At 39.5% G+C, this 12,184-nt stretch overlaps 1 long non-coding RNA gene and 1 pseudogene across 2 annotated transcripts in view; both read right to left on the bottom strand.

Moving 5' to 3' along the window:
- The window catches only part of LOC118002150, a 172,531-nt gene that overhangs the window by 95,377 nt on the left and 64,970 nt on the right, over window positions 1-12,184 (bottom strand). The window lies entirely within an intron of this gene.
- On the bottom strand, window positions 8,503-8,621 carry LOC118002771 (annotated as a pseudogene).

Here is a 12,184-nt window from a genome sequence, read left to right as displayed (position 1 = left end):
CTTCCTTCTCCTAATGTCCTCCATGCTATTCCTTATGTTCCACAAATAAGTGAAACCATATGATAATTGACTTTCTCTGCTTGACTTATTTCACTTAGCATAATATCCTCCAGTCCCATCCATGTTGATGTAAAAGTTGGGTATTTATCCTTTCTTTTTTCTTTTTTTTTTAAAGATTTTATTTATTTATTCATGAGAGACAGAGAGAGAGACAGAGGCAGAGGGAGAAGCAGGCTCCCCGCAGAGCAGGGAGCCTGATGCGGGACTCGATCCCAGGACCCTGGGATCATGACCTGAGCCGAAGGCAGACGCTTAACCGACTGAGCCACCCAGGCGTCCCGGGTATTTATCCTTTCTGATGGCTGAGTAATATTCCATTGTATATATGGACCACATCTTCTTTATCCATTCATCTGTTGAAGGGCATCTTGGCTCTTTCCACAGTTTGGCTATTGCAGACATTGCTGCTGTGAACATTGGGGCACATATGGCCCTTCTTTTCACTACATCTGTGTCTTCGGGGTAAATACCCAGTAGTGCAATTACTGGGTCATAGGGTAGCTCTATTTTTAAATTTTTGAGGAACCTCCACACTGTTTTCCAAAGTGGCTGTACCAACTTGCATTCCCACCAACAGTGGAAGAGGGGTCCCCTTTCTCCACAGCCTCTCCAACATTTGTTGTTTCTTTCCCTGTCCATTTTGGCCATTCTAACTGGTGTAAGGTGGTATCTCAATGTGGTTTTGATTTGAAGTTCCCTGATGGCTAATGATGATGAACATTTTTTCATGTGTCTGTTAGCCATTTGCATGTCTTCTTTGGAGAAGTGTCTGTTCATGTCTTCTGCCCATTTTTTGACTTATTTGTTTTTTGGGTGTTGAGTTTGAGAATTTCTTTATAGATCTTGGATACCAGCCCTTTATCTGTAGTGTCATTTGCAAATATCTTCTCCCATTCTGTGGGTTGCCTCTTTGTTTTGTTGACTGTTTCCTTTGCTGTGCAGAAGCTTTTTATCTTGATGAAGTCCCAAAAGTTCATTTTTGCTTTTGTTTCACTAGCTTTTGGAGATGTATCTTGAAAGAAGTTGCTGTGGCCGATGTCAAAGAGGTTACTGCCTATGTTTTCCTCTAGGATTTTAATGGATTCCTGTCTCACATTGAGGTCGTTCATCCACTGTGAGTTTATCTTTGTGAATGGTGTTAGAGAATGGTCGAGTTTCATTCTTCTGCATGTGGCTGTCCAATTTTCCCAGCACCATTTATTGAAGAGACTGTCCTTTTTCCATTGCATGTTTTTTCCTGCTTTTTCAAAGATTATTTGACCATAGAGTTGAGGGTCCATATCTGGGTTCTCTGTTCTGTTCCATTGGTCTATATGTCTGTTTTTGTGCCAGTACCATGCTGTCTTGGTGATCAAAGCTTTGTAATATAGTTTGAAATCGGGCAATGTGATGCCCCCAGCTTTGTTTTTCTTTTTCAACATTTCCTTGGTGATTCGGGGTCTTTTCTGATTCCATACAAATTTTAGGATCGTTTGTTCCAGTACTTTGAAAAATGTCATTAGAATTTTGATTGGGATGGCATTGAAGGTATAGATTGCTCTGGGTAGCATAGACATTTTAACAATGTTTATTCTTCTGATCCATGAGTATGGAATATTTTTCCATCTTTTTGTGTCTTCTTCAATTTCTTTCATGAGTGTTTTGTAGTTCCTAGAGTATAGATCCTTTACCTCTTTGGTTAGGTTTATTCCGAGGTATCTTATGGTTTTTGGTGCTATTGTAAATGGAATCATTTCTCTAATTTCTCTTTCTACAGTTGCATTGTTAGTGTATAAGAAAGCAACTGATTTCTGTGCATTGATTTTGTGTCCTGCCACATTACTGAATTGCTGGATGAGTTCTAGTAATTTGCGGGTGGAGTCTTTTGGGTTTTCCACCTAAAGTATCATGTCATCTGCGAAAAGAGAGAGTTTGACTCCTTCTTTGCCAATTTGAATACCTTTTATTTCTTTTTGTTGTCTGATTGCTGTTGCTAGGACTTCTAGTACTATGTTGAACAATAGTGGCGGGAGTGGGCATCCCTCACGTGTTCCTGATCTTAAGGGAAAGGCTCTCAGCTTTTCCCCATTGAGGATGATATTCGCTGTGGGTTTTTCACAGATGGATTTTATGAACTTGAGGAATGTTCCCTGTATCCCTATACTCTGAAGAGTTTTAATCAGGAAATGATGTTGTATTTTGTCAAATGCTTTTTCTGCATCAATTGAGAGGACCATATGATTCTTCTCCCTCCTCTTATTAATGTGTTCTATCACATTGATTGATTTGCGAATGTTGAACCACCCTTGCATCCCGGGGATAAATCCCACTTGGTCGTGGTGGATGATCCTTTTATTTTATTTTTATTTTTTATTTTTTTTTAAAGATTTTATTTATTTATTTGACAGAGAAAGACACAGCGAGAGAGGGAACACAAAGGGGGAGTGGGAGAGGGAGAAGCAGACTCCCCGCCGAGCAGGGAGCCCGATGCGGGACTCGATCCTGGGACTCCAGGATCATGACCCGAGCCGAAGGCAGTCGCTTAACCAACTGAGCCACCCAGGCGCCCTGGATGATCCTTTTAATGTATTGTTGGATCCTATTAGCTAGGATTTTGTTGAGGATTTTGGAATCCATATTCATCAGGGATATTGGTCTGAAATTCTCCTTTTTGATGGGGTCTTTGCCTGGTTTGGGGATTAAGGTAATGCTGGCCTCATAGAATGAGTTTGGAAGTTTTCCTTCTGTTTCTATTTTTTGAAACAACTTCAGTAGAATAGGTATTATTTCTTCTTTGAATGTTTGGTAGAATTCCCCAGGGAATCCATCAGGCCCTGGACTCTTGTATTTTGGGAGGTTTTTGATCACTGCTTCAATCTCGTTACTGGTTATTGGTCTATTCAGGTTGTCAATTTCTTCCTGTTTCAGTCTGGGCAGCTTATAGGTTTCCAGGAAGACCTCCATTTCATCCAGATTGCTCAGTTTATTGGCATATAGTTGTTGATAATAATTTCTAATAATTTTTTCTATTTCCTTGGTGTTAGTCGTGATCTCTCCCCTTTCATTCATAATTTTATTAATTTGGGTCCTCTTTCTTTTCTTTTGGATAAGTCTGGCCAGTGGTTTATCGATCTTATTAATTCTTTCAAAGAACCAACTTCTAGTTTTGTTGACTTGATCTACTGTGTTTCTGGTTTCTAATTCATTGATCTCTGCTTTAATTTTAATTATTTCTCTTCTAATGCATGGCTTAGGCATCGCTTGTTGCTTTTTCTCTAGTTCTTTAAGGTGTAGAGTTAGTTGGTGAATTCAGGATTTTTCTATTTTTTTGAGTGAGGCTTGGATGGCTATGTATTTCCCCGTTAGGACCGCCTTTGCAGTATCCCATAGGTTTTGGACCAATGTGTTTTTGTTCTCATTGATTTCCATGAATTGTTTAAGTTCTTCTTTGATTTCCTGGTTGACCCAAACATTCTTGAGCAGAGTGGTCTTTAGCTTCCAAGTGTTTGAATTTCTGCCAATTTTTTTCTTGTGATTGAGTTCCAGTTTTAGAGCATTGTAGTCTGAGAATATGCAGGGAATAATTTCAGTCTTTTGGTATCGGTTGAGACCTGATTTGTGACCCAGTATACGGTCTATTCTGGAGAATTTTCTGCCTTGGATTGACCCACTGCTAAATTCTTCATCTTCTATTCTTTAGCTGCACTCATTCCCTTTGTGATCTCCACCTGTCTCATAGTTTTAAATTCCATCTATATAATTCCAAAAATTATATCTCCAGCCTTGATCTTTCTTTCAAATTCTAGACTTATACATTCAACTTTCTACTTGATATCTATATATGTGTGATTGCATGTACTCAGTGATGAGTATCCCAAGGGGGTGTTTAGAATTCGGGGTTTATATACTTAACATAGTAGGAGGAAGGAAGGAGGGGAGAAAAGGCTCCTATAGAAAGAACAAATAGATTTATTTAGGAAAGACAAATGGGTTTTAGGAGAACAAAGAGAGATAAGAAAGTTTGTGATTTTGTTTATGCAGGTGCCAGTGGTCTTTCTGTCTTTTCCATGACCCTGAAACTCCCCTGGAAAGATTTATTGTAGGTTTACTCTTGGTCTCTCTCCTGGGAATAGACCTATCCTGAAAAGGGAATTTATAGCAGTCTCATTTCTATGAAGTTTCTGCTTTTAGTCAAATAAGTGAAGCTCCAAGAAGGCTTCTTTCTGCATTTGTTGAATCTCAAATGTTTTTATCTTAAAATAATCTTTATACCACTTCTGGGGGTCTGAGTGAGTCCCCACAAGGTCTTTATTCAGCTTCTCATACTCTCAGATGCTGTTTTTGGAAACTGGAAATTTGGAAAAGCATCCCCAAATGTTACACTACTCTCGGCTTTCCTCCTCTCTTGGATTTTGATTTTATAATCCTCTCTAACTAGAGAAATCTCCAATGCCTTTCAGTGGATTTAAAAAAACCCAACATTTCAGGGGCACCTGGGTGGCTCAGTCAGTTAAGCGTCCAACTCCTGATTTCAACTCAGGTCATGATCTCAGGGTAGTGAGACTGATCCCGGCATTGAGCTCCACACTGGGTGTGGAGTCTGCTTAAGATTCTCTCTGTCTTTCCCTCTCCCTCTGCACCGCCCCCGCTCTCTCTCTCTCAAAAAAATCCTTTCATCTAACTTTTCTAGTTGTTTTTTAGTAGGAGGGTTAGTTTTAAAATGGCCAACTCTGCCATTGAAAGAAGCAAAACATTTTTAGGTATTGTTTGAAGGGCTCAAAAAAAAAAAAAAAAGGATAAGTAAGCAAGCACTCTCAGTCCTGCTGTGTCTCTTTATATTTCCAGTTGTTAGCAATCCCTCAAAGTCTACAACCTCTAGATGGTTAAATATGTTGTTTCCCAGCCAGCATTAGTTCCAGGTTCCATCAACTGGAGGTAGTACAAATATATCCTCCATTTTCTGTAGGAACTTATAATCTTCTGAGTTAACCTCTGAATGTAGGGTTACAGGACAGGGATGGGACTTGTGAAACACTTTTGTCATACTTGCTGCAGATGAACAAATCAGTTAGGCAAACAGAATGTGGGAGGTTATCACACACTTCTCGTGACCATCTCACAAGACAAACTTTACTCCAGTGCTTTCCTCTCATTCCTCTATTGAATTCTGGTGTCTACAAGGCTTTGGATGCTTAATATATTTGAGCTTTACACACTCCTTTAACTTAACCATTTTCTTAAAATATTCTTTCTTCCTAAATGTGGACCACTTATAACGGAGATATTTTGTATATATCATTTTGGAAGTTATTAGTGTTTGTCATAAGAAGATCTATTTTATGATTTGGCTCCTAGGTATTTTCATCTCTGAAGCCTTAATATCTATATTACAAGTTCTTAAAAATAAAACTTCAGCTTTGTGTTTTACTACCATCAGCATCAATGCACACACATGCACAAACATGCAAAGTTGAAAAAACAGTGAGGGAATTGTAAGAAAAACACAGATCCAGACTGAAAATATTACAACATCAAAGAGGAAAAGAGAACTGGCATACAGATTGAGAATACACCTACAATTTCAGAAAGTCCAAAACCAGATGAAGATTTCAACAAGATTAGTATTAACTATAAAGTAATAGATTTAAGAAATAGTTTTTATGAATATATCAATAAAGCTGGAAAAAACTGAAGTAGTTACTATGAGAAAGGCATATACAATAATGCTCAAAGACTGTTCAGAGCTTGAAAGCATAATAAAGGAATAAAAATGTCATTTAAGCTATAAGAGCATAATTTATTCAGAACAAAGATTAAGTTATAATAAAAATATATCTGTAGGGCGCCTGGGTGGCTCAGTTGGTTAAGCAACTGCCTTCGGCTCAGGTCATGATCCCAGGGTCCTGGGATTGAGTCCCACATCGGGCTCCCGGCTCAGCGGGAGGCCTGCTTCTCCCTCTCCCACTCCCCCTGCTTGTGTTCCTGCTCTCGCTGTCTCTGTCTCTGTCAAATAAATAAATAAATAAAATCTTAAAAAAAAAAAAATATATATATCTGTAAAGGAATATCAAGTTACAACTAAGGTGTACAAAGATAATGCAAAAAAGAAATTGATTTATTCATATAACAACTCTTTTTTAAATTTAATTTAATTTTATTATTTTATGTTGGTCACCATACAACTCTTTTTTTTTTTTTAAGATTTTATTTATCTATTTGACAGAGAGAGAGAGAAAGAGCACAAGCAGGTGGTGTAGCAGGTAGAAGGAGAAGGAGAAGCAGGCTCCCCACTGAGCAATGGGCCCTATGCGGGGCTCTATCCCAGGACTCTGGGATCATGACCTGAGCTGAAGGCAGTTGCTCAACCAACTCAGCTACCCAGTTGCCCCCATATAACAACTCTTTAGTGAGTACTTACAGCTAAGTATTAGGTGCTTGAGATACCTCAGTGAACAAAACAGCTAAGGCTGTTTCCCTATGGAGCTTATATTCTACAGAAGGAAGACAGATGATAAACAATTTAAAAATATGTGTATTAAATATTAGGTGATAATAGGTGATCTGGGGAAAAGGATCATGATAAGGAAAACAGATTATCCTTGGGGTGGAGGTGAAAGGAAAGACTTTGTTGATAATGTGATCTTTGAACAGAGACCTGAAAGAAGTGAGGGCACAAGCCATGTGGACAGTGAGGGAAGAGCATTTTAGCTGAAGAGATCAGGAAGTACAAAGTTTGTGAGGTGGGAGCATGTTGAGGAACATGAAGGGGAACTTAGTTCTGAAGATTGGGGGGATAATTACAGGAAGCAAGATGAGGGAGATACTAAAGAGATACATCATGTAGGGCTTTGAGGTCATTATAAGGCTTTTACTATGAAGATGATGGGATGCCTTCGGAGGATTTTGAGCAGAGGAATATCAACATCTGATTTACGCTTTAACAGGGTCATTTTAACTGCTACCTTGAGGATCCATACATAGTAGAGGGCAAAAGAGGAAGCAGGGAGATCATCTAAGAGGCTATTTAAAACTTCAGCGAGACAGCTATTTGGGAGAGATGGAAATGATGGAAACAGTGAAATGCTTGATAATAGACAGATTGCATGTAGGGTATGAAGGCAAGAGAAGGGCCGAGGATTATTCCAAGTTTTTTTTTTTTTTTAAGACTTACGTTTATTTGAGAGAAAGAAAGAGAGCACATGCTCACAAGTGGGGGGGGGGGCAGAGGGAGAGAACCTTCAAGCAGACTCCCCACTGAGTGGGGAGCCCTTTGTGGGCTTGATCTCACAACCCATGAGATCATGACTTGAGCCGAAACCAAGAGTCGGATGCTCAACCAACTGAGACACCCAGGTGCCTCAATAATTCCAAGTTTTTTAACTAGATCAACTGAATGAACAGATTTTCCATTTACTGAAATGGGGAGGACAATGGGAAGAAATGGTTTGGGAGTTGGACACTTACCCCCTTCTGCAAGCTGGGAATTCAAGGTAAAAGCCAGGGATCGAGAAAAAAAAAATGTGGGAATTGTCAATGTGCACAAAACACATGGTTATGGACTTTATGAGATCATTAAGGGATGAGGGTAAATTGAGAAGGAAAGAGATCCAAGGCTGAGTCTGGGGAATTCTAACATAAGGAGGTCAAAGAAAGGAAATTTCCAGCAAAGGAAACTGATGCACAGTCATCAATGAGGTAGAAAGAGAACCAAGAGAGAGTGGTGTCCTAGAAAGCAAGAGGAGAAAACAGCTATGGAAGGAAGACAAAAATCAATGGATCAAATGCTGTTGTGAGGCTGAATAAAATGTGGTCTGAGACCTACAATCACTGATGACCTTGACAAAATCCTGGCTGGGGTGGTTTCAAGACTGAGTGATAGGAGAGGAGGTGGAGACAGTGAGTACAGATAACTTCCTCAAGAAGTTTTCATGAAACAGAGAGCATAGTATGAAGTGTAACTAGAGGGGGAAGTGGGGCCACATTTTTCTTTTTATAATGGGAAATATTATAGCATATTTATGGGAGTGATCTAGTAAGGAGGAAACATTTGATGATGTAAAAAGCAAGAGGAGACATTTCCCTATTTGATGTCCTTAGGTGAGTGAAAGGGGATTTGAACTGGTGCAAAAGTTAGCTGGGAGCTAAGGGTTATCTAGCAAGGACCATGTATAATCCCCCTGCAGAATAGGAGGAAAGTCAGAGTCAGGAGAGATGTGGTGATGAAATCATATGGAAGTTCTCACAGTAGAGTTTCTCACGGAGGCGCACCTGAGTGGCTCAGTTGGTTATGCGTCTGCCTTCGGCTCAGGTCATGATCCCAGGGTCCTGGGACTGAGTCCAGCAGAGAAGGAAGGAAGTTAAAGAGAAGGTGTGACCACTCGAGTAGGAAGTGCAGTAGGGTTCTCCAGAAGCACTAATGGCCTACTTGAGGTTAGGTATTAGGAATTTCTTCTTCTTTTTAACAGTCTACAGCACTTAGCCTTCCCAAGCAGTCTCCCATCCAAGTACAAACCAGGCCTGACCCTGCTTACCCTCTGAGATCAGATGGGATCAGGCGTATTCAGGGTGGTATAGCCATAGACAAGAATTTCAATTGAGACTAGTCAACATATTTCTGTGCTTTTCTCCACGCACATTCAGTTAGAGGTACAGTGGGTAGGGAGTTGGATATATTTACAGCTGGATTTTACTAAATGTGATGGTTAATTTTATGTGTCAACTTGACTGGTCTAAGGATACACAGACAGCTGGTAAAACATTTCTGGATGTATTTGTGAGGATGTTTCCAGAAAAGACTAGCATATGAATTTTGAACCCCAATATAAGTAAGCATCACCCAAATTTCTTATTTCTTTTTGTGTCAACTTTTGTAAGTTGTATTTTTTAGGGAATTTGTCCATTTCACCTGTTGAAGGTCTGAATAGAACAAAAAGGCAGGTAAAGTTTGAATTCATTCTCTTTCTGCTTGAGCTGAGACACCCATCTTTTCCTGCCCTCAGACATCAATGCTCCTAGTTCTTGGGCTTTTGGACTCAGATGGGGACTTATGCCATCAGACCCCGATTCTCAGGCCTTTGGATTTGAATTGAATTACACCACCAGTTGCCATAGTTGTTCAACTTGCAGATGGTAGATTGTGGAACTCGTTGGCTTCTATAACTGCACAAGCCAATTCTTATAATAAATCTCTTTTTTTTTTTTTTAAAGATTTTTATTTAGTTATTTGACAGAGAGAGACAGCGAGAGCAGGAACACAAGCAGGGGGAGTGGGAGAGGGAGAAGCAGGCTTCCTGTGGAGCAGGGAGCCCGATGCGGGACTCGATCCCAGGACCCTGGGATCATGACCTGAGCCGAAGGCAGACGCTTAACGACTGAGCCACCCAGGCACCCAATAAATCTCTTTTTATATATACCTCTATACATATCCTATTGGCTCTGTTTCTCTGGAGAACCCTGACTAATACAGTAGGAGGAAAAGAGAGACAAGGTGGTTGAGGGTGTATGATAGGGGGTGATTTAAATAATGGTCCATGGCACCAAGCTAGGTAAGGGGGGAAGTGAAGCCGTGCAGTTACGGATAAAAACATAGTCTAGGATATGTCCTGAGAGTATGTGACTGGGGTAGAGTGGAAAACAAGATTGGGAAGTATAAGCTAAGAAATTGAAAAGCTAGCAATCGGAAGAATTATTAACATAGATATTGAAATTGCCAAGTAACATGTCAAGAATAGTATAGGAGAAATTGATAGTGACCAGGTACCAATATCCTTCAAGGCATGTGAGGGAAGATCCAGGGGTCTGTGATGGCTACAACAATGAGGAACAGAGAGTAGTGAAATCTGAGGGCATAATTTTCAAGACAAGATTTTTTTTTTTTTTAGGAAGAAAGTAAGGATAATGTTATAGAAGTAGCACTGAGGAGCAGGCAGTGCTCCATTGCCTACACCCCAGTATAGATTTAAACTATCTAAGCTCCATTGTAGTTAGTGTTCCGTCTATACTCCAGACTCAGGTACAAGGGCTGTGGGAAATGAAAACAACCATCCTTTGAGGGGGATAAAGGGAACAAGGTATTCTTAGGAAAGAGCCAGTTTCAATTAGAGCAACAAGGTGAAGGGAGTATTCAGAGAAGAGGTGTTTATGGGTGGTTCAGTTGATGGTGGACTGGGTTCCAAAGGGCACGTTTGAAGGTTTTGGGAAGTCAGAGAAGGGTGGGAAATGGAATTCAATTAAGGGATGTGCAGAGCTGTGTGGAGATGAGGGTGATAGGAGATAATCTTAGGCTTCAGGTGGTGACAAACATAAACACGGGTATTGGGAATGATGGCATTGGTCTCAAAGCAGAACATGATGGTGAGAATCTGAGCATTAAAGTGGAAGGAGGGGAGAGGATGTGACACGATTGTGTGGAGCTCTGGGCATATTTGGACAATTCAGTAGCAGAGCTCTTGAATCTTGCAGTTTCTTTGTTGGAAGAGCTTTAATTATGGATTCAATTTCTTGAGTAGATACAGGGCCATTCAGATTTTTTATTTCTTTTTGTGTCAACTTTTGTAAGTTGTATTTTTTAGGGAATTTGTCCATTTCACCTGATTTTTCAGATAAAATTATTATTTGATTATTGACATCAATTGTTTAGAAAAGCTTCCATCTTTTTAGTGTGTATGGATTTTTTTAAAGTTTATTTATTTATTTTAAGTAATCTCTACACCCAATGTGGGGCTCGAACTCATGACCCCAAGATTGAGAGTCACATGCTCTTCTAACTGAGCCAGCCAGGCACCCAAGTGTTTGTAGATTTAATAGTGATGTTTCCCTTTTCATTTGCTTTATTGGTAATTTGTGTTTTTTCTTTACTTGATCAGTCTTGCTAAAAGTTTATCAATTTGATTAATATATTTTTTTAAAGATTTTATTTATTTATTTGACAGAGAGAGACACAGCAAGAGAGGGAACACAAGCAGGGGGAGCAGGAGAGGGAGAAGCAGGCTTCCCGCTGAGCAGAGAGCCCGATGCCGGGCTCGGTCACAGGACTCTGGGACCATGACCTGAGCCGAAGGCAGATGCTTAACGACTGAGCCACCCAGGTGCCCCTGATTAATCTTTTCAAAGACCTAACTTTTCTCTTTATTAATAGTCTCATTACATATATGCTTTCTCCTTCACTGTTTTGCTCTTTATTATTTTCTTTTTTCTACTTTGTTTGGGTTTAATTTGCTATTTTTTTTCTTGATTTAGAAGTTATATCACAGATATTCAACCTTCCTTCTTTTCTCCTAAATGTGTTTAGAGCTATAAATTTTCTGCTTAGCACTGTGTTAACTGTATTTTACAAGTTTTGATATATCATGTTTTCATGATATCTAATCGGCTTGATTAAATGATTCATGAATTCAGCATTATCCCATCTAGCCACATAAGGTCATCATCAGCCTGGAGGCAGGGGAAGGTTTCAACCTATCTGGAAAACACACATACAACAAGAACATATTGGTAACCTCTGCTAAGTGTCAATTAAATAAAGTCCAGCCTCAGGTGTTCAAGGGGTCCAGAGGGAGGAGGTTTTTGCCTCTAGGGACAAAAATTGTTTTTCTAGGATTATGGACCTGACAGGTCAGACATTGTTGGTAAACTGTTTTTGCAATTTTATAGAAGTTTCCCCACCAATGTCTATTAATAATTTGAGTCATCTTAAATGCCCTGTGGTGGGTGAAGGAATGTAAAACCAGAAAAATGGAGTTCCTCAGGGAATAGGAAGAACAAAGCAGCCATCTTGGGTTTCCCATAGCCCTGACTACTCTACCCCCACCCAGGTGTTTAAAGGGTTTTTATTAAGAATAATCTTTTCAAAGTAGCCATATATGAAAGTGCATTTAGTATTTTTTAAGGAAATTAGCACTAAACTTTCTTATCTTGACAGCATGTTTCAGAGAGAATATATTTGATACAAAATGGAAGATCAAAGACTTGATTTTATTCACGCATTCGTTTGTGGAAGGCTAAATTATGCATAGTAAATTGGCATAATGAAGTCACATGGTAATTTGAAATTTATGATCACTTGGGTGTACTGGTTAAAGCTTGTCTTCCCTCTCTGTGAAAGAAAGAAAGAAAGAAAGAAAGAAAGAAAGAAAGAAAGAAAGAA

The sequence above is a fragment of the Mirounga leonina genome, unplaced genomic scaffold (genome assembly GCF_011800145.1).
Source record: "Mirounga leonina isolate KUSES-001 unplaced genomic scaffold, KU_Mleo_1.0 Mir_82, whole genome shotgun sequence".
NCBI lineage: Eukaryota > Metazoa > Chordata > Mammalia > Carnivora > Phocidae > Mirounga > Mirounga leonina.
This window is presented reverse-complemented; position numbering and strand designations above follow the sequence as displayed.